Raw genomic sequence first — 22204 nt, forward strand, 5'->3', positions numbered from 1 at the left:
GTGGTGGTTGGAGAGCCGCCGGAGCAGGAGGAGAAAGGGAAGGATAAGATGGCGGCGGGAGTGCCGCCGGAGCAGGACGGGAAAGGGAAGGGCAGGTTGGCCGCGGGAGCGCCGCCGGAGCAGGAGGGGAAAGGGAAGGGTAGGATAGCGGTGGGAGTGCCGCCGGCGGAGAAAGGGGGAGACTACCTCATTTTTTAAAATTTATTTTTAATCCATATGTTGTACTCATCTCTCTGTAAGGTAGATAAAAAGAATAATCAGACACAAGGTTTTCACAATCACATAGTCACACTGCAAAAGCTATGTCATATACAATCATCTTCAAGAAACATGGCTAATGGAACACAGCTCTACATTTTCAGGCACTTCTTTCCAGCCTCTCTGCTACACCTTAACTAAAAAGGTGATACCTATTTAATGTGTAAGAGTAAGTTCCATGATAACCTCTCGACTCTGTTTGGAATCTCTCAACCATTGACACTTTATTTTGTCTCATTTTTCTCTTCCCCCTTTTGGTCGAGAAGGTTTTCTCAATCCCTTGATGCTGAATCCCAGCTCATTCTAGGATTTCTGTCCCACGTTGCCAGGAAGGTCCACAGCCCTGGTAGTCATGTCCCACATAGAGAGGGGGAGGGCAGTGAGTTTGCTTGTTGTGTTGGCAGCTTTGATTCTTTTTTTTTTTCTTTTTTAATTTTTTTACCTTTTTAGCCTTGATTCTTGAAGACAATTGTATAAAGATGTAACTTTCACAATGTGGCTGTGAGATTGTGAAAACCTTGCGTCTGATGCTCCTTTTATCCAGGGTATGAACAGATGAGCATAAAATATAGATAACAAATAAATAAATAATAAGGGGGACAAAGGGTAAAATAACTTGGGCAGATGGAAATACCATTCGTCAATGAAAGGGAGGGGTAAGGGGTATGGTATGCATGAGTATTTTCTTTTTATTTCTTTTTCTGGAGTGATGCAAATGTTCTAAAAAATAATCATGGAGATAAATACACAATTATGCGATGATATTGTAAGCCATTGATTATACATCATGTATATGAATGTATGTATGTGAAGATTTGTCAATAAATTTTTTAAAGGGATATTCTTATAATACCATTCATCACCAAATTTTGCAGCCTATGCTAATGATTACTTACTCAGATATGCAAAATGCACTAAAAGGCAATTCATTATATATTGTAAGGTAAAAAAATATTTGAATTTATCAATGATCTTTAAGAAATAAAATACTGTTTATGTGATTTCTTACACTTGTATTCAGAAGGGAAAAAATTTAACATGGTGTATAACAGATTCAGAGTACACTATAATGTGATTATTTCCCATTTCAATCAAACATCATTTCCATACTAACTTGCAACGAAACTGGTTATGGACAGGATGTTTCAGGCTTATCTTGTGCCTCCCCTGGTTCACACAATTAATTTGAGAGTGTTCACATTACCCTGGGGCAAAAATAATCTGATACTTCTTATACCCACCCTATTATTGATGCTTAGCTTTAGTTTAGTATCTTTGTTTACAGTTGATGAAAGAATAATACAATGTTACTGCTAACTGTAATCCTTAGTTTGCATTAATTGTATTTTTCTCATATATCATTCTATTGTTAAATCTTGTAATAGTGACAAATATTTGTTCTAGTTCATGTAAGAACTTTAATATTTGTAAAATTAACTACGGTCATTATCCCCAACAGTTTTCGCTATGTTATACTGTACTATGATTTATCCTCTAGCTTTCCTTCTAAGTGACATACATGCCCCTAGATTTCCCCTTTCAACTGTACTCATACTCAGCATTGTCAATTACACATACAGCATTGCGCTACAATCACTTCTGTCCATTTCTGAACATTTACAATCAACCTTATTAAACATTTTCTATTCCTTAAGCATCATGTGCCCCTTCTCTACCCTCTTTCTATTTCCTGAGAACCTATACTTTAGATTTTAACTCTAAGAGTTTGCTCATTACAATTAGTTAATATTAGTGAGACCATACAATATTTTTCCTTTTGGTCTGGCTAATTTTACTCAACTTTCTTGCATGCTGGATGCATCGGAACTAAATTCATTCTTACAGCTGCATAATATGCCATTGTATGTATATACCATGGTGTGTTTATACATAATTTTTAAAACATTTTACTTTCTGGTAAAGTAGGTCTCACTGATTCTAGAGCCTGAGCTCTTAACCACAACTTAATGTATTTCCCTCAAATCCTTTTAAGAATCACTTAAATCTAGCTTCTTTTCCTCCAATGTATTTTGTTTTCCACTGGCAGTTAAACTTTAGAAAATGCTATTTTCATAAAGTACCTTGCTGAAGATGTTAAAATTTCTCTCACACGCTACCAACCAATACTACTTTCAATAAAAGATTTATTCTACTAATTTTATTTTATTAATATTACCATAAATGTACATGTTTGGAGCATAACCAACTAATCACAGGGAAGAATGGCCCAGAATTATATTAAAACAGGTGCTTTAGTTTGGTAGCTGCTAGAATGCAATATACAGAAATAGAACGGCTTTTAAAAAGGGGAATTTACTAAGTTGCAATTTAACAGTTTTTAGGCCGTGGAAATGTCCCAATTAAAACAAATCTATAGAAATGTCCAGTCTAAGGTACCCAGGGATAGATACCTTGATTCAAGAAGGCCAATGAAGGAGATCGAGCCAAGATGGCTGCTTAGTGAGGTGTGGGATTTAGTTCGTCCTCCAAAGCAGCTAGTAAATAGCAGGAACAGTACAGAACAACTGCTGGGGCCACGTCAGTGACCAGACACACAGCGTACCTGAGTCTGGACCAGCTGGACTGGTTGCGAGCCCCCCCAGAACCATGCGTTCCCCAAATCAGAGCGGCTGGTGCCCCTCTCCCACAGGCTGCTTCCCAGAGGGGAAAGGAAAGGGACTTGACTAGCAGCAGGGGCTGAACACAACCAAGCTCCAACTGTGGAATTAATTCACAAATTCTGAGTACTAAAAATAGGCCCCAGCTCAGCTGACCCTCCAGTCAAAGTGGAAGCTGCTGGATTTTGCGCCAGCACAGAGGGGGCAGGGCTGATGGAAAAAGAAATAAAGAAAAAAGAAAAAAAGAAAGAGAAATTTTTTGGATCACACAGCACATAATACTTGAAAGGGTCTGGGCCCTGAAGGAAAGGAGGGGGCACATAGGACCTGAAAGTACACAAAGCAACATACCAACTTAAGCTCTTGATTGGTAAACCCAAGGAACCAGGGTCCTGCACTGAAAAGGATTTTTCCTTTTCTCTTTTGTGGCTGTGTTTCTATGGCTTGTCTACTCTGGATACAGCTGCAAGGTTTCTCAGGTTCCAACTGCCCTAGGTATAGGCAGAACTAAGCTTGTTTGAGTGTTTGTCTGGAGACTGTACCTTCCAAAGGACAGGGGTGGGGCCCAGCTCAGGTAGATTCCCTCCCTCTAGGAATTCAGACCCCAGGGTCTGGAAAAGGGAAGTGATTAAAGCCAGACTACAACCTCTCCTCTATCTCAACCACGCCCCCAGCAGGGAGAGTCTGCTGAAGTTAAAGATACTGCATCATCTTATGATGGTGGGATCTGCAGGCACAGAAGCACCACATACCGGGCAAGATAGGAAAAATGCAGCATCCAGAGGCTTCAAAGGAAAGACTTTTTTTTTTAAATTAAAAAAATATATATGGGGTAGACGGAAATACTAGTGATCAATGAGAGGGAGAGGTAAGGGGCATGGTATACATGAGCTTTTTCCTTTTTTCTGGAGTGATGCAAATGTTCTAAAAAATGATCATGGTGATGAATATACAACTGTGTGATGATATCGTGAGCCATTGATTGTACACCATGTATGGAATGTTTGTATGTTAAGAACGTATGTGTTTGTACATTGTTGTAGCAATAAAAATTAAAAAAAAAAAAAAAAAGAGAATGCAAAACATGCTGCAGGCTGTGGCTGCTCCATTAAGGACCTAAAGGGCACGTCCACTTTGGGTCTGGTGCCATCACACAGAGCCAGCCCAGGACACAGGGCTTGGTGTCTCTTCCACAGCCTCCACAGTCCTCGCAGGGAACAGCTGGGCTGGGGGGCTCAGATGGTGCAGGCCAGGCAGTCCCATAAACAGGTGTCAGCAGTGGGGATCGAGGTGATTCCTGCACACTGAGCAGCCCTGGCGGGGGTGAGGGATGGGGCACAAGCCAGGCATGGGCAAATTGTTTGGGGGCAGAGAGTAGCCTCCCTCACCAGCAGCACTACACATGGTTATGCCACTGGAGGACCTGGGCTGCACTACAACTTCCTGTGGTCATTTCCAGCCCTGACATCCCGATAGCCCCAAGCCCTCCCACTCCCCTCATACCGCATGACAGGGCATGTCTCTGGACCTATCTCAGCTGCCTGGTAATGCCCAGTTCACCTGCTCTCATGGTCAGGTTCATGTGTCAACTTGGCCAGGTGGTGGTACCTGTTTGCCTGGTTGGGCAAGTGCTTGCCTGTTTTTTGCTATGAGTGCATTTCATAGAATTAATTCATGATCACACAGCTACATCCGCAGCTGATTCCATTTGTAATCAGCTAAGGGGAGTGTCTTCTTTAACGACTGATGCTTAATCTAATCACCGGATGCCTTTTAAGGAAGATTCAGAAAAGACAGGCTTGTTTCCTTCCTGCTTCGGCTGGCGAGCCTCTCCTTGGAGTTCGTCCAGACCCTCCATCAGAGTTTCACAGCCTGCCCTGCAGATTTTGGATTCTACGTTCCCACAGTTACGAGACACTTTTTAATAAATTTTATATTTACGAGTATTTCCTGTTGACTCTGTTTCTCTAGAGAACCCTAACTAATACACCTGCTAAGCCTGAGGTGGGGCCACCCTACCTCCTATACCCCAGCTCCAACTTGAAGGGGAGACCTAGCCTAATGCCAACCCTCAGAGCTCCTTGAAGACACCTGTGAAGTGGGAACACCCCAACCTGCTCCTGCTCACATATGTGATTCTTGTTCCCACATAGGGCGGGAGCTTCCAGGGACCCCTCGGCCATCAGCAGGGCCCAGACCCAATGTCCCCACCTAGGCCAGGTCCTGGTCAAGGCACACTTCATGACAGCACCTGGCAGGCAAGGGACAACAGGGGAGGTGGTCAGGCTCGCTCTTCTCCAAGGGCCAAGGCCAGCCCCTCTCGAGGATGCTACAGTCTAGGCAGTGTTTGGAATAGATGGTAGAGGAAGAGATAGCAGCAGAAAAGAGTGTGGCCTGGGTGCCTCTGCTCACCTCCTCCTAGTCCAGCATCTGCTGCAGGTTGGCCTTGTACTGAGGGGTCTTGGTATATGCCAAGAACTGCAAGTACGGGACCCTGAAGGACTCTAGCAGCTTCTGCAGCGCGGGTGGGGTAGGTGCCCCACCAGGAGCTGGTTGGACGACTGCCATTGCACAACAGAAGGTAGCTGATACAACGGGCTGTGAGGTGAGCTATAGGCATCCTGAGGTGAGGATGAAGCTGTTTGAGACGTGGTTTGGGCGTGCAGGAGATCCAGCGCAGTTTGGTTTTTTTTGGGCTTACGCTCAGGGTTTGCAGTGTTCATATTTTTGGACCACCCTCGCTTCCGGCCAGCCATCTTCCTTCCTTTCTTGTTTAGCTTCTTTTTCTGGCCTTTGGAGGGGGATGGCTTTTTCACAGTGTTTGCCCCAGATTTATCTTCCTCAGTACCAGAATCCACTGGGGAGTCCACAGACACGGCTGCCTTGCTCTCCTGGACCTTGGTTGGCATGGCCGTATTGCTCTTGTTCTCATGTTGCTGCTGGCACCTAGCTGCCTCTTGTTCTTCCCTGAGTTTTGGATTTTTCAGACTAGAAAAATAGTTTTCAAGTATGGTCCGGTCAATAATGTGCAGGTAGTAGGAGACCGGCTTCCACGTCCATGAGACAGAGCCCTTTAGGGGCGACAGTTCCGCGACTCACAAGATAGTGCCGATATCACTCAAGTTTCTACTGGGTTATCCTGAAGTTTAGAGGTGCAAAGGGTTAAGGAGAACATGATTCTGCCACCTTCCTTCATGTTTGGAAATTGCTCCTTCAGCTGGTGATCCACCTTGTGTTCGCAATCCACTCCCTCCACTCCTCTGAGAAGAAATCGCCTCATTCCAGTGTGTATTCGGCATGCTTTTCTCCATACCATTTCATTCACTTCCTGAACTCACGGTCCATCATCTCTGCATACTTGGCTGGGACATCAGCTTTCTAGACACCATAATGATGTTTGTAGTTGGTGGCTGCGGCGATCTGGGGCACGACCTGGCCCACACGACTCCCCAAGCGACAAACAGGTCATCCTCAGTCATCTTGATCTCATCGATCATCTGGGCCACCAGGTCGAAGGAGGTCTCCCCATACACCTCTGAGGAGAAGGGCTCATAGTTGTTGAGCTTCTCCGAGTCTGTTACGGAGTAGTTGTAGACCTGCTGCAGGATGTGTCGGAGGAGCCCACTGGATGGCCGTGTGTTCAGCTTCATGGGTTGGGTGGTTCCCTTCCACAGCTGGTGGATGCTGTCAATGGCCTGGTTGTACTTGTCACAGAGCCTCTGCATGCTTTTGAAGCTTTTGGTTTCATAGTCAATTAAAACATAATTTTCCACAGAGAGCATGAGATCTGGGATTTCTTCACAGACCCATCGAATGGTCTTGATGATTTCATGAGCAGCATTGTGGTGTTTGTCATAGACTGTCAGCGGCCAAGGGTAGATGGGGGGTTTCAGCCCCAATGGGTGACTCGAGCCTCAGCTCCAGCTTCTCGCCCATGTCAGCGTGCATGGCTGCCGCACCATGATAGGTGGGCCGATGGGGGAGGGGCGGGTAGCCACCAGCAGGTGTGCCTGGGGTGTGGGGAGGGCCGGGGGGCTGAGGGGAGGGGGCCCGGCCTAGGTCTTGGCCACCGCCGTGCTCCTGTCCAGCCCCAGCTCCCTCTTTGTGGTCATAACCATAGGAAAGCCTTTTAATCTGCTGGGTTTCACCCTCAGGGAAAACTGATGCAGGTGACTCCTCCTGACAGGAGGCCAGTTTGGTCTGGGAAAATCTGGCTGGGGTCTATAATACTTAGGTAGACACTCCTAAGTGGGGGTAAAAAGGCACCAGACAGGCAGGGCAAGAAACAAGAAAACAGTAACGAAAAATTCTAATCTGTTAAATAAAACCTAAGCTAGAGGTCCAGAATAAGCTGAACTGAATGTCAAAGAACAGTGAGACAACAAAGTCATCCAGCCAGAAAATCCTAGGGAAAAAATGTGAAAACAATCTCCAGAAAAAACTAATTAAGGTAATTAAATGCCTAAATGCCAGCAAAAAATAATGAATCTACTACGAAAATTGAAGATATGGCCCTGTAAAAGGAACAAACCAACAACTCAAATTAGATACAGGAGTTGAAACAATTAATTCAGAATGTTTGAACAGACATGGAAAACCTCAACAAAAATCAAACCAATGAATTGAGGGAGGATATACAGAAGGCAAGGGATGAACAAAAAGAAGAAACTGAAAGTATGAAAAAACAAATCACAGAACTTATGAGACTGAAAGTCACAGGAAAAGAGATGAAAAAAACAATGAAAACCTACAATGTCAGATTTCAAGAGGCAGAAGATAGGATTAGTGAACTGGAGGACGGGACATCTGAAATCTGAAAAGGGAAAGAAAATAAAGGGAAAGAATGAAAAAATATGAGCAGGGACTCAAGGAATTGAAGGACAACATGAAGCGCACAAATATACATGTTGTGGGTGTCCCAGAAGGAGAAGAGAAGGGAAGAGGAGAAAAACTAATGGAGGAAATGATCGCTGAAAATTTCCCAACTCTTATGAAAGACTTAAAATTACAGATCCAAGAAGTGCAGCGTACCCAAAACAGAATAGATCCAACTAGACGTACTTCAAGACACCTACTAATCAGAATGTAAGATGTCAAAGAGAAAGAGAATCTTGAAAGCAGCAAGAGAAAAACAATCCATCACATACAAGGGAAGTCCAATAAGACCATGAGTAGTAGATTCCTCAGCAAAAACCATGGAGACAAGAAGACAGTGGGATGACATATTTAAGTTACTAAAAGAGAAAAACTACCACACAAGAATACTATATCCAGCAAAACTATCCTTCAAAAATGAGGGGGAAACTGAAACATTTTCAGACAAAAAAATTACTGACAGAATTCATGACAAGAGAATGGCTCTGAAAGAAATACTAAAGGGAATACCAGAGACAGATACAAAAAGACAGGAGAGAGAAGTGTGGAGAAAAATGTAGAGATGAAGACTATCAGTAAAGGTAAAAAGAAGAAAAATTAGATATGACATATAAAATCCAAATGGCAAAATGGTAGAAGAAAGTACTGCCTGTACAGTAATAACACTAAATGCTAATGGATTAAAACCCCAATCAAAAGATATAGACTGACAGAATGGATTAAAAAACAGGACCCATCTATATGCTGTCTACAGGAAACACATCTCAGACCCAATGATAAACACAGGTTGAAAGTGAAAGGTTGGGAAAAAATATTTCATGCAAATAACAATCAGAAAAGAGCAGGAGTAGTTATAAAATACCCAACAAATTAGATTTCAAATATAAAACAATTAAAAGAGACAAAGAAGAACACCATGTATTAATAAAAGGAATAATTCAACAAGAAGACATAATAATCATAAATTTTTATGCACTGAGACAGAATGCTCCAAAATACACGAGGCAAACACTAAAAACACTAAAATAGAAATAGACACATCTACCATAATAGTTGGAGACTTCAATTTCTCACTCTCATCAATGGACAGAACATCTAGACAGAGGATCAGTAAAGTAACAGGGAATTTGAATAATACAATAAATGAGCAAGACTTAACAGACATTTATAGTACATTACACCCCATAACAGCAGGACACACCTTTTTCTTAAGTGCTCATGGATCACTCTCAAGCATAGACCATATGCTGGGTCACAAAGCAAGTCTCAATAAATGTAAAAGGATTGAAATCATACAAAAACACTTTCTCAGATCATAAAGGAATGAACTTGGAAATCAATAGGCAGAGGGCCAAAAAATTCACAAATATATATAGAGGCTCAACAACACATTCTTAAACAACCAGTAGGTCAAGAAAGAAATTACAAGAGAAATCAATCAATATCTCAAGGCAAATGAAAATGAAAACGCAATATATCAAAATTTATGGGATGCAGCAAAGGCAGTGTTAAGACAGAAATTCATTGCGCTAAATGCCTATATCAAAAAAGAAGAAAGAGCAAAAATCGAGGAATTAACTGTTCACTTGGAAGAACTAGAGAAAGAACAGCAAATTAACCCCAAAGCAAGCAAAAGGAAAGAAATAATGAAGACTATAGCAGAAATAAATGAAATTGAGAACATGAAAACAATTGAGAAAATCAAGAAAACCAGAAGTTGGTTCTATGAGAAAATCAATAAGATTGATGGACCCTTAGTAAGACTGACAAAAAAAAAAAGAAGAGAGAGGGTGCAAATAAATAAAATCAGAAATGGAAGAGGAGACATAACCACTGACCCCCCAGAAATAAAGAAAGTAATGAGAGGATACTATGAACAACTTTATATTAATAAACTAGGCAACGTAGGTGAAATGAACAACTTCCTAGAAAGGCATGAACAGCCAACACCGACTCGAGAAGAAAGACAACCTCAACAAACCAATCACAGGTAAAGAAATTAAATCAGTCATTAAAAAGCTCCTCCAAAAGAAAAGTCCAAGACCAGATGGCTTCACATGTGAATTCTACTTCATAGATAGGAAAAGAAAAGAACGCCCTCAACATGAGAAAGGGAATATATATATGAAAAAGCCACAGCTTCTAGTCAGAGCGATTAGATAAGAAAAAGAAATACAATGCACAAATATTGGAAAGGAAGAAGTAAACCTCTCACTGTCTGCAGATGATATGATACTATATGTTGAAAGCCTGGAAAATTTACAGCAAAACTACTAGAGCTAATAAATGAGTACAGCAAAGTGGCAGGTTTACAAGATCAACACTCGAAAATCTGTAGTGTTTCCTTACACTTATAATGAGCAATCTGAGGGGGAAAAATATAGAAAAAAATTCCATTTACAATTGCAACCTAAAGAATAAAATATTTAGGAATAAATTTTAACTACAAACAAAAGACCTAAACAAAGAAAACTATAAGAAATTGTTAAAAGAAATCACAGAAGACCTAAATAAATGGAATGGCATACATACCGTATTCATGGATCGGAAGACTAAATATAGTTAAGATGTCAATTCTACCTAAATTGATTTTCAGATTCAATGCAATACCAATTAAAATTCCAAAACTTACTTTTCAGAAATAGAAAAACCAATAACCAAATTTATCTGGAAGGGCAGAGTGCCCCAAATAGTTAAAAGTATCCTAGAAAGAAAAATGAAGTTGAAGGTCTCACACTACCTGACTTTAAGGTGTATTACGAAGCTACAGTGGTCAAAACAGCATGGTACTTGCATAAAGATAGATATACTGACCAATGGAATCAAATAGAGTGTTCAGATATAGACCCTCCCATCTACGGACAGTTGATCTTTGATAATGCCTTATTAGCCAACTCACCTGGTACAGAACAGTCTCTTCAATAAGTGGTGCCTAGAGAACTGGATATTCACATGCAAAAGAATGAAAGAGGATCCATATCTCACACCCTATACAAAAATTAACCGAAAATGGACCAAAGACGTAAACATTAGATCTAATACCATAAAATTTTTCCAGAAAATGTAGGGAAATATCTTATAATAGGAGGTGGTTTCCTAGACCTTACACCCAAAGCACAAGCAATGAAGAAAGAAAGAAATGGGAACTCCTCAAAATTAACACTTTTGTGCATCAAAGAACTTTGTCAAGAAAGTAAAAACATAGCCTACACAATGGGAGATAATATTTGGAAACGATATATCAGATAAAGATCTAGCATCCAGAATATATAGAGAGACTGTTCAACTCAACAACAAAAAGACAGACAACCCAACTACAAAATGGACAAAAGACATGAACAGACACTTCTCAGCAGAGGAAGTACAAATGGCACATGAAAAGATGCTCAACTTCCCTGGCTATTAGGGAAATGCAAATCAAAACCACAATGAAATATCATCTCACAACCCACCAGAATGGCCATTATCAATAAAACAGAAAATGACAAATGCTGGAGAGGATGTGGAGAAAGAGGCACACTTTATCCACTGTTGGTGGGAATGTCAAATGGTACAATGGCTGTGGAAGGCAGTCTGGTGGTTCCTCAGGAAGTAAGTATAGAATTACCATATGACCTGGCAATAACATAGCAGCATTATTTACAATTACCAAGAGATGGAAACAGCCCAAATGTCCATCAACAGAAGAGTGGCTAAACAAGCTGTGCTATATACATACGATGGAATATTATGCAGCTGTAAGACAGAATAAAGTTATGAAGAATGTAACAACATGGATGGACCTTGAGGACATTATGCTCAGTGAGATTAGCCAGAAACAAAAGGACAAATACTGTATAGTCTCACTGATATGAACTGACATTAGTGAATGGACATGGAAAACTTCAGTTGGTAACAGAAACCACGAGGAGATAGAAATAGGGTATGATATTGCATAACTGGAGCTGAACGGAAACAGACTGTGCAACAGTCTATAAAAATTCAGAAATGGATAGTACAATACTACCTAATTGTAATATAAGAATGTTAGAACGCTGAATGAAGCTGAATGTGAGAATGATAGAGGGAGGAGGTCTTGGGGCACAAATGAAATCAGAAGGAAAGACAGACAATAAAGACTGATATGGTATAATGTAGGAATGTCTACAGTGTATGATAATGACTAAAGGCACCAATTAAAAAAATGTTTTTGCATGAGGAAGAACAAAGGAATGTCAATATTGCAGGGCGTTGAAAATAGATGGTAATTCATATTTTAAAACTTTAGCTTATATGTGAGACTAAAGCAAAAAATGCTTATTTGGTAAAAAATTTATATTTTGACCAAATATAGTACATTTCCTAATATAACTTATGTGGATAGCTTAATTGAAGACCATAAAGACATGGTCTTCCATGAAGACATGGAACCTTGAGTAGGGCATGAGATTTTGTAGGTTTGTCCAGAGTGATGCCTCTGTAAATTCCAGAAGGATTTGAATAGTGAATAAAAAAGTATTTGCAATGTCCCCTTCAGGAAATGGTGAGAAGGGGGAAAATTCAACTTCCCCAAGAGGAGAATTCTTGATATTCTCACAAGCAGTGGGGACAACCAAAGCAATAGGCTGAGCCCCCAATCTTGGAGTTTGTTCATATGAAACTTAACCCCACAAAGGATAGGCTAAGGCTACTTAAAATTAGGCCTAAGAGTCACCCCCAAGAGAACCTCTTTTGTTTCTCAGATGTGGCATCCACCACGACAAGCAAACTCACTGTCCTCCCTCTCTCTACATGGGATATGATTCCCAGGGGTGTGGACCTTCCTGGTAAAGTGGCACAGAAATCCTAGAATGAGCTGGGACTCAGCATCAAGGGATTGAGAAAACCTTCTTGACCAAAACGGGGAAGAGTGAAATGAGAGACAATAAAGTGTCAATGGCTAAGAGATTCCAAACAGAGTAAAGAGGTTATCCTGGAGGTTATTCTCGTGCATTATATAGATTTCACCTTTTTAGTTAAAGTATAATGTAGAGGCTAGAGGGAATTGCCTGAAGATGTAGAGCTGTGTTCCAGTAGCCATGTTTCTTGAAGGGATTGTATAATGATATAGCTTTCACAATGTGACTGTGTAACTGTGAAAACCTGTGTCTGATGCTTCTTTTATCTATCTTATGGACAGACAAGTAAAACATATGCATTAAGAATAAAAAAAATAATAGGAGGAACACATTTAAAATAAATTTAGTAGATTGAAATGCTAGTGATCAATGTAAGGGAGGGGTAAGGGGTATGGTATGTATGATTTTTTTTTCTGTTTTCTTTTTATTTCTTTTTCTGAATTGATGCAAATGTTCTAAGAAATGATCATGATGATGAACATACAATTATGTGCTGATACTATGAATTACTAATTATATGTAGAATGAAATGATCATATGGTAAGAATGTTTGCATTTGTATATTGGCATGTTTAATAAATAAATAAATAATAATAATAAAAAAAGAAGGCCAATGAAGTTCAGGGTTTCTCTCTCAAGTGCAAAGGCCCATGGCGAACACAGGGTTTCTTTCTTGGCTGGAAGGGCACATGGCTAACACAGTGTCATCTTCTAATTTCCTCTCTAGCTCTCCTTCTTCATTTCAAAAAATTGCTGGATGGTGGACTCTCTGCTTTGTGCATCTGTCACGTTTTCTGTTGTGGCTTTCTCATTCTTCTCTGTACTCTCTGAATCTCCAGCTTTCTCCAAAATGTTTCCTCTTTTATAGGATTCCAGAGTAAAGCAATCAAGACCCACCTGGAATGGGTGGAGACATGCCTCCACCTAATCCAATTTAACACCCACTCTTGAGTGAGTCACATCTCCATGGAGATAATCCAACATACAGTACTAAATAGGGATTAGAAGAAATGGCTGCCTTTACAAAATGGGATGAGAATTAAAATATGGCTTTTGTAGGGTACATAAACCATTTCAAACGGGCATATCAGGGTTTAAATATTTCTAAAGACATTTACAGATAAGAGGAGTATAAATTCCCTTAAATGCTCTTTCATGTAAAATATGGCAGTTTTTGTCATCCCAGGGATGTGAAATTTAGAGGAAAAGGATATAAAAGCATGATTTTTATTAATGCCATCTTTCCTTAACCCTGAACAGAAAATATTTTAACATCATAATTTAAAATCTTTGATGTGTATGTGGTTTTAGATAATATTTAACCCTGGACTCATTACTTAATCTCTCTACGCCTTAGCTTTTTTAATAAAAGTACTTGGTCTTACCCAAAGTTGTTGAATTAATTAGATGAGGTACTGAACATTAAGTGTTTCGCATGGTAGCTGGCAAAAGGAAACACTGAAAAAGTATCGACTCTCTTCTTCAGTCAGTGAGTATAGCTTAGTATAATACCATAAACCAAAACAGATCAAGAAACTAAATGCAAAAATTAAAACTAAAGAATTATTAGAAGAAAATAAGAGTGACCCTCCTAATTCCTTTAAAATTTGTGTTGGTAAGCTTTTCTAATAAGGACTCAAAAAACAAAAGGAATAATAAAAATAAAAATCACAAACAAGTAAATTTGACTATATGAAAATATGAACCTTTGAATGACAAAAAGCAATTATGATAAGGAGAGTCAAAAAGTCCATTAGGACCAATAATTGAGATCAGCAAGGTTGTAGGCAACAAGATCAACATACAGAAACCAATTGTTAAATAATCTGAAAATGAAATTAACCCCCCTCCCACAATTCCATTTACAATAGCATCAAAAAGAATAAACTATTTAGGAATAAGTTTAACAAAAGAAGTGGAAAACTTATGCAATGTTGAAAGAAATTGAAGAAGATCTAAGTAAATGGAAAGACATCCAAGTTCATGGATCAGAAGACTTAATATTGCTAAGATGGCAAAACTCCCAAAACTGATCCATGGATTCCATACACATTAAGTAGTATGTCCCCATTCTCCCCAACTTTCTGTCTCTATGAATTTGCCTATTCTAGATATGTCGTATAAAGGGAATAATACAATATTTATCCTTTTGTGTGGATGATACTCTAAACTGCTAAATTTGCAATGATTTGTTATACAGAAATAGGAAATTAATACATGGATTGTGTGCATATATATTTATTTTCTGGTTCTGTAAAGGCCCAGAACAGATGATCCCACAGTAACACTAATACCCTAGGGGTAAACAGAACATCTAGTGTGTAAATACACACACGCACACTCAAACACACATACACATACATGTATACATATACTTATATACACATAGCTATACATTTTTTTTACTAATAACTTACTTTCTACTTACAGTATCTTGCACTTATAATGGATGCTTTCAGGATTTTGCCATACTTTTTTAAAAAAAATATTTTAACGGAGAAATATCCACACATGTACAGTCCAACCATATTATACAATCAGCGGCTCATGTGTCATCACATAGCTGTGCATTCTTTACTCTGATCATTTTTAGAACATTTGCATCACTCCAATAAAAGAAAAAGAAAAAGAACTCATACATCCAATATCCCTTCCCCTTCCCTCTCATTGACCCACAGTATTTCAATCTACCCAATTTTTACGCTTTATCTTCTATTATCTATGTATTACTTTTTTGTTTTTTAAAATTTATTTATTAATTAAAAAAATAAAGAAACAAAATAAAACAACACACATAATCAGTAATTCACAATATCATCACTTAGTTGCATATTCATCATTTCTTAGAACACTTGCATTAATTCAGAAAAAGAAATAAGACAATAGAAAAAGAAATAAAACGAACACAGGAAAGAAAAAAAAAAAGATTATACCTACCATACCCCTTATCCCTTGCTTTCATTGATCACTAGCATTTAAACTAAATTTATTTTAGCATTTGTCCCCCCTATTATTTATTTTTATTCCATATGTTCTACTCCTTTGTTGACAAGGTAGATAAAAGGAGCATCAGACACAAGGTTTTCACAATCACACAGTCACACTGTGAAAGCTATACCATTATTCAATCATCCTCAAGAAACACGGCTACTGGAACACAGCTCTACATTTTCAGGCAGTTCCCTCCAGCCTCTCCATTACATCTTGAATAGCAAGATGATATCTACTTGATGCATAAGAATAACCTCCAGGATAACCTCTGGACTCTGTTTGGAATCTCTCAGCCATTGACACCTTGTCTCATTTCCCTCTTCCCCCTTTTGGTCGAGAAGGTTTTCTCAATCCCTTGATGCTAAGTCTCAGCTCATTCTAGGGTTTTTCTCAATCCCTTGATGCTGAGTCTCTGTTCATTCCAAGATCTCTGTTCCACGTTGCCAGGAAGGTCCATACCTCTGGGAGTCATGTCCCACGTAGAGAGGGGTAGGGTGGTGAGACTGCTCGTTGTGTTGGCTGGAGAGAGGGGCCACATCTGAGCAACAAAAGAGGCTCTCTTGGGGGTGACTCTTAGGCCTAAATTTTAAGTAGGCTTGACTTATCCTTTGTGGGGTTAAGTTTCATATGAACAAACCCCAAGACTGGGGGCTCTGCCTATAGCTTTGGTTGTCCACACTGCTTGTGAGAATATCAAGAATTCAACTTAGGGAAGCTGAATTTCTCCCTGTTCTCACCACTTCCCGAAGGGGGCTTTGCAGATACTTTTCCACTCACTGATTGAATCATTCTGGGATTCATTGGGGTACCACTCTGGACAAAGCAGCAAAATCTCATGTCCTACCTGAGATTCCAAGTACTTATGGCGTTCGATCAAACTATTTACATAAGTTATATAAGGAAATGCACTAGTCAAAATATGAATTTTGTAACTAATAAACATTTTTTGCTTTAGTCTCACACAGAAGGTGACATTTTAAAATATTAATTACCATCTATTTTCAGTACCCTGCAATAATGACATTCCTCTGTTCTTCCTCGTGCAAAAACATTTTTAAAATTGTACCTTGTAGAAGACCCATCTCTCACACCCTATACAAAAGTTAACTCAAAATGGATCAAAGATCTAAACATTAGGTCTAAGACCATAAAACAGTTAGAGGAAAATGTAGGGAGATATCTTATGGATCTTACAACTGTAGGCGGTTTTATGGACCTTAAACCTAAAGCAAGAACACTGAAGAAGGAAATAAATAAATGGGAGCTCCTCAAAATTAAACACTTTTGTGCATCAAAGAACTTCATCAAGAAAGTAGAAAGACAGCCTACACAATGGGAGACAATATTTGGAAACGACATATCAGATAAAGGTCTAGTATCCAGAATTTATAAAGAGATTGTTCAACTCAACAACAAAAAGACAGCCAACCCAATTACAAAATGGGAAAAAGACTTAAACAGACACCTACCAGAAGAAGAAATACGGATGGCCAAGAGGCACATGAAGAGATGCTCAATGTCCCTGGCCATTAGAGAAATGCAAATCAAAACCACAATGAGATATCATCTCACACCCACCAGAATGGCCATTATCAACAAAACAGAAAATGACAAGTGCTGGAGAGGATGCGGAGAAAGAGGCACACTTATCCACTGTTGGTGGGAATGTCAAAGGGTGCAACCACTGTGGAAGGCAGTTTGGCGGTTCCTCAAAAAGCTGAATATAGAATTGCCATACGACCCAGCAATACCATTGCTAGGTATCTACTCAAAGGACTTAAGGGCAAAGACACAAACGGACATCTGCACACCAATGTTTATAGCAGCGTTATTTACAATTGCAAAGAGATGGAAACAGCCAAAATCTCCATCAATAGAAGAGTGGCTAAACAAACTGTGGTATATACATACGATGGAATATTATGCAGCTTTAAGACAAGATAAACTTATGAACCATGTAATAACATGGATGGACCTAGAGAATATTATGCTGAGTGAATCCAGCCAAAAACTAAAGGACAAATACTGTATGGTCCCACTGATGTGAACGGACATTCGAGAATAAAGTTGAAATATGTCATTGGTAACAGAGTTCAGCAGGAGTTAGAAACAGGGTAAGACAATGGGTAATTGGAGCTGAAGGGATACAGACTGTGCAACAGGACTAGATACAAAAACTCAAAAATGGACAGCAGAATAATACCTAACTGTAAAGTAATCATGTTAAAATACTGAATGAAGCTGCATCTGAGCTATAGGGTTTTTTTTGTTTTTGTTTGCTTGTTGGTTTGTTTGTTGTTGTTGTTTTTTACTATTATTACTACTTTTATTTCTTTTCTTTATATTAACATTTTATATCTTTTTCTGTTGTGTTGCTAGTTCCTCTAAACCGATGCAAATGTACTAAGAAACAATGATCATGCATCTATGTGATGATGTTAAGAATTACTGAGTGCATATGTAGAATGGTATGATTTCTAAATGTTGTGTTAATTTCTTTTTTTTTTTCTCTCCGTTAATAAAAAAAAAAAAATAAAAAAAAATTGTACCTTGTACATTTACTTTATATGCTCTAGGCATTCCTAGATTATACCATCTCAATCTTTAATATCTATCTTTCTTTCTGATTTCATTTATGTCCCCAGCCCTCCTCCCTCTATCATTCTCACATGCAGCTTCATTCAGTGTTTTAACATAATTATATTACAGTTAGGTAGTATTGTGCTGTCCATTTCTGAGTTTTTGTATCCAGTCCTGTTGCACAATCTGTATCCCTTCAGCTCCAATTACCCAATATCTTACCCTATTTCTATCTCCTGATGGTCTCTGTTACGAACAAAATATTCCAAGTTTATTCACCAATAATGCTGAGTGAGACTAGCCAAAAACTAAAGGACAAATACTGTATGGTCTCATTGATATGATTTTTTTTTTAACTCATCTGTCTATACCCTGGATAAAAGGAGCATCAGACACAAGGTTTCACAATCACACAGTCACACTGTAAAAGCTATATAGTTGTACAGTCTTCTCCAAGAATCAAGGCTACTGGAACACATTTCAACAGTTTCAGTAATTCCCTCTAGCCATTCCAATACACCATAAACTAAAAAGGGATATTTACCATGATGAGTAAGAATAACCTCCAGGATAACCTCCTGACTCTGTTTAAAATCTCTCAGCCACTCTCAGTCAATAAATGAGACTTTAGTCTCATTTCTCTCTTCCCCCTTTCGGTTAAGAAAGCATTCTCATTCTCATGATACTGGGTCTTACCTCAACCCCGGCAGTCGGGTCCCATATTGCCAGGGAGATTTATACCCCCTAAGAGTCATGTCCCACATAGAGGAGAGGGCAGTGAATTCATCTTTCAAATTGGCTTAGAGAGAGAGGCCACATCTGAACAACAAAAGAGGCTCTCTAGGGGTGACTCTTAGGCATAATTTTCAGTATACTTAGCCTCTCCTTTGCAGGGATAAGCTTTATAGGGGTGAGTCCTAAGATTGAGGACTCAGGCTATTGAAATGGTTGTGCTGGCTGCTTGAAAGAATATCACACATTTCCCATCTGGGGATGAGAATATCTTTTCCTTTCTCCTCAGTTCCCCAAGGGGACTTTGCAAATACTTTTTTATTCTCTTCCTAAATTACTCTGGGATACATCGGTTTACCACACATTTGAATATTAAAAGTTAAATTATTTTTTAAAATGCATGTAGCGTGTACAGCTTTTTCTAGATGGGAATAATGATTATAAAACGATGATATATCACATGTGTTGTCTTTTTCTTTCTTTTTTTTAAATTTTTAAAAAAACTTTTATTAATAAAACCAATCAACATAAAATATGAACATTCTTTTTGTTTCATCATATAGTTGCATATTCATCATGATCATTTCTTAGAACATTACATCAACTCAGAAAAAGAAATAAAAAGACAGAAAAAAAAAATTCATACATACCATACGCCCCACCAATAACCAGCATTTCAATCTACTAAATTCATTTTAACATTTGTTCCCCCTCTTATTTATTTATTTTTAATTCACGTTTTACTCATCTGTCCATAAGGCAGATAAAAGAAGCATCAGACACAAGGCCTTCACAATCACACAGTCACACTGCGAAAGCTACATCATCATACAATCATCTTCAAGAAACATAGCCACTGGAACACAGCTCTGCATTTTCAGGCAATTCCCTCCAGCTTCTCTGTTAAGCCTTACTAAAAAGGGGATATCTATTTACTGCGTAAGAATAAGGTCCAGGATAACCTCTCGACTCTGTTTGGAATCTCTCAACCACTGACACTTTATGTCTCATTTCTCTCTTCCTCCTTTTGGTCAGGAAGGTTTTCTCAATCCCTTAATGCTAAGTCCCAGCTCATTCTAGGAATTCTGTGCTACGCTGCCAGGAAGGTCCACACTCCTGGGAGTCATGTCCCACGTAGAGAGGGGGAGGGCAGTGAGTTTGCTTGTCGTGGTAGATGAGAGAGAGAGGCCACGTCTGAGCAACAAAGGAGGTTTCTTGGGGGTGACTCTTAGGCCTAATTTTAAGTAGCCTTAGCCTATCCTTTGTGGGGTTAAGTTTCATATGAACAAACTCCAAGATTGGGGGCTCAGCCTATTGCTTTGGTTGTCCCCACTGCCTGTGAGAATATCAAGAATTCTACTCTTGGGGAAGTTGAATTTTCCCCCTTTCTCACCATTCCCTGAAGGAGACATTGCAAATACTTTTTTATTCACTGTTGAAATCCTTCTGGGATTTACAGAGGCATCACTCTGGACAAACCTACAAAATCTCATGCCCTACTCAAGGTTCCATGTACTTATGGTGTTCAATTAAGCTGTCCACATAAGTTATATTAGGAAATGCACTAGTTAAAATATAAATTTTTAAACAAATAAACATTTTTTTGCTTTAGTCTCATGCATAAGTTAAAGTTTTAAAATATTAATTACCATCTATTTTCAACACGTGTTGTCTTTTTCATTTGAAAAGCTGTAAAATGCCTAGTTACATATCTCCCCCCAAAAGCACAAACTGTTTAGTAACTGAATCTCTAAGCAACATACTCAAAGCTAAGAAGATTAAAAATACAAACACAAGTCCTCAGATCCAATTAAGGGAACTCTTTATACAGACTAATCAATAGCAGTGATACTCCTTGACTCTAGGGAGCTGGAAAACACCTTAAAAACTCCACTAAGAACATCTACCTCAAAGAGCCTTTTTCCAGTTTTCAAGTCATAAATAAAGATAATACTCTGTGGATTCTGTTTCATAAAACACCTTCTAAGTTTCTATTTATGATCTCAACTTTTAAAAGGTCACTAAAATGAAGTTAGCTGAACAGTAAACTAGGCAGAAATCGCTTTACATATACAGATAAAGCTCCAGATGCCACTTTCTATGCAGAATCCACTTTTTTATTCAGAGCAAAAGGAAAAAGAAACTTTTGATGATACTAAAAGAAACTCAGCCACAGGTTTAGAATCTATACTCAAACTACACATGCAATGAGGTCAATATTTTGCTAATACAATTCATTTGCTACTGTGTTTAATACAAATAATTATAAACAGAGCAGTACAACTAGTATTTGGAATAATCTTTAGAGCTTTATAGTGCTAGGAACAATGCTTAACTCCTCTTGTTGCATACCTGGGCCTCCTCCTCTACAGTAAAGTCTTTTTTGATATTGAAGTTCTTATGAATCTCCCTCAGGAGTTTTCCTCTTGATCATACTGGCAATAGTTTTGTATGTAACATCAAGCAAATCCTTGATATCTAAGTGGTTTGCAGCAAGAGTATAAGTTAAAAATGTATTCCCTAGCCAACTGTCAAGAATTGTCGGTCCCAAACAGGGATATTATTTGTTTGTTTTTCTTTGCTTTCATTATCCTCAGAAGGAGGAGGATCATTTTTGTGGTGAGTGCACCACGGGATGAACCTTTAATATTGCTGCATTAACATTTGGCAGAGAACCAGTTCATCATCATCTTCATCATCCTTTCAGAAATTTTCTAATATGGTTTTACTGTTACAGATTGTTTGGCAATTTCCACACTGACTTCATAGCTCTCTCCATCATAACTATGCAACTTAATTGAAGGTAAGGTGTTTGGTCTCAAGGACACAGGGGGCTGTAGGCTGACAAGAGTGGGGTGGTGTGGCATGGCAATGGCCCTTATAGTGTGGGTGAAGGCCTAGTGCCCATATTTTGATATTTCATTCTCCATTAAAAGAAACCAAGACTTTTTGGGAGAAATAGTTGATTTCAGACCTGGGGCACAGAAATAACAAGGTAAATCTGGTAAACAACAGCATGCAAAAAACCCCATCAAACACCAAAAAACCCAAGGTGAATAACATCTTTCTGTGGCAGAAAGCAAGGAAGTGCTCAAAAATGAATGAGGGTATGTTTAACGACACAAGAATCACCTTAAAGGAGCTCCATGGTCAAATCTTGGAAATTTTGAGTATTATTACCCAAATAGTAATGAATGATAACATATTAAATTTTTAAAATTCTTAAGTCCATAATTAAATTCAAAGGGAAAGAGAAATAGACAATGAAAGTGG

General features: G+C 38.8%; 1 protein-coding gene and 1 pseudogene across 5 annotated transcripts in view; both read right to left on the bottom strand.

Moving 5' to 3' along the window:
* The window catches only part of ASH1L (ASH1 like histone lysine methyltransferase), a 340594-nt gene that overhangs the window by 93993 nt on the left and 224397 nt on the right, over window positions 1-22204 (bottom strand). The gene's annotated exons all lie outside the window — the stretch shown is intronic.
* On the bottom strand, window positions 6729-21798 carry LOC143678838 (S-phase kinase-associated protein 1-like; annotated as a pseudogene).

Source organism: Tamandua tetradactyla, chromosome 4, assembly GCF_023851605.1.
Source record: "Tamandua tetradactyla isolate mTamTet1 chromosome 4, mTamTet1.pri, whole genome shotgun sequence".
Taxonomy (NCBI): domain Eukaryota; kingdom Metazoa; phylum Chordata; class Mammalia; order Pilosa; family Myrmecophagidae; genus Tamandua; species Tamandua tetradactyla.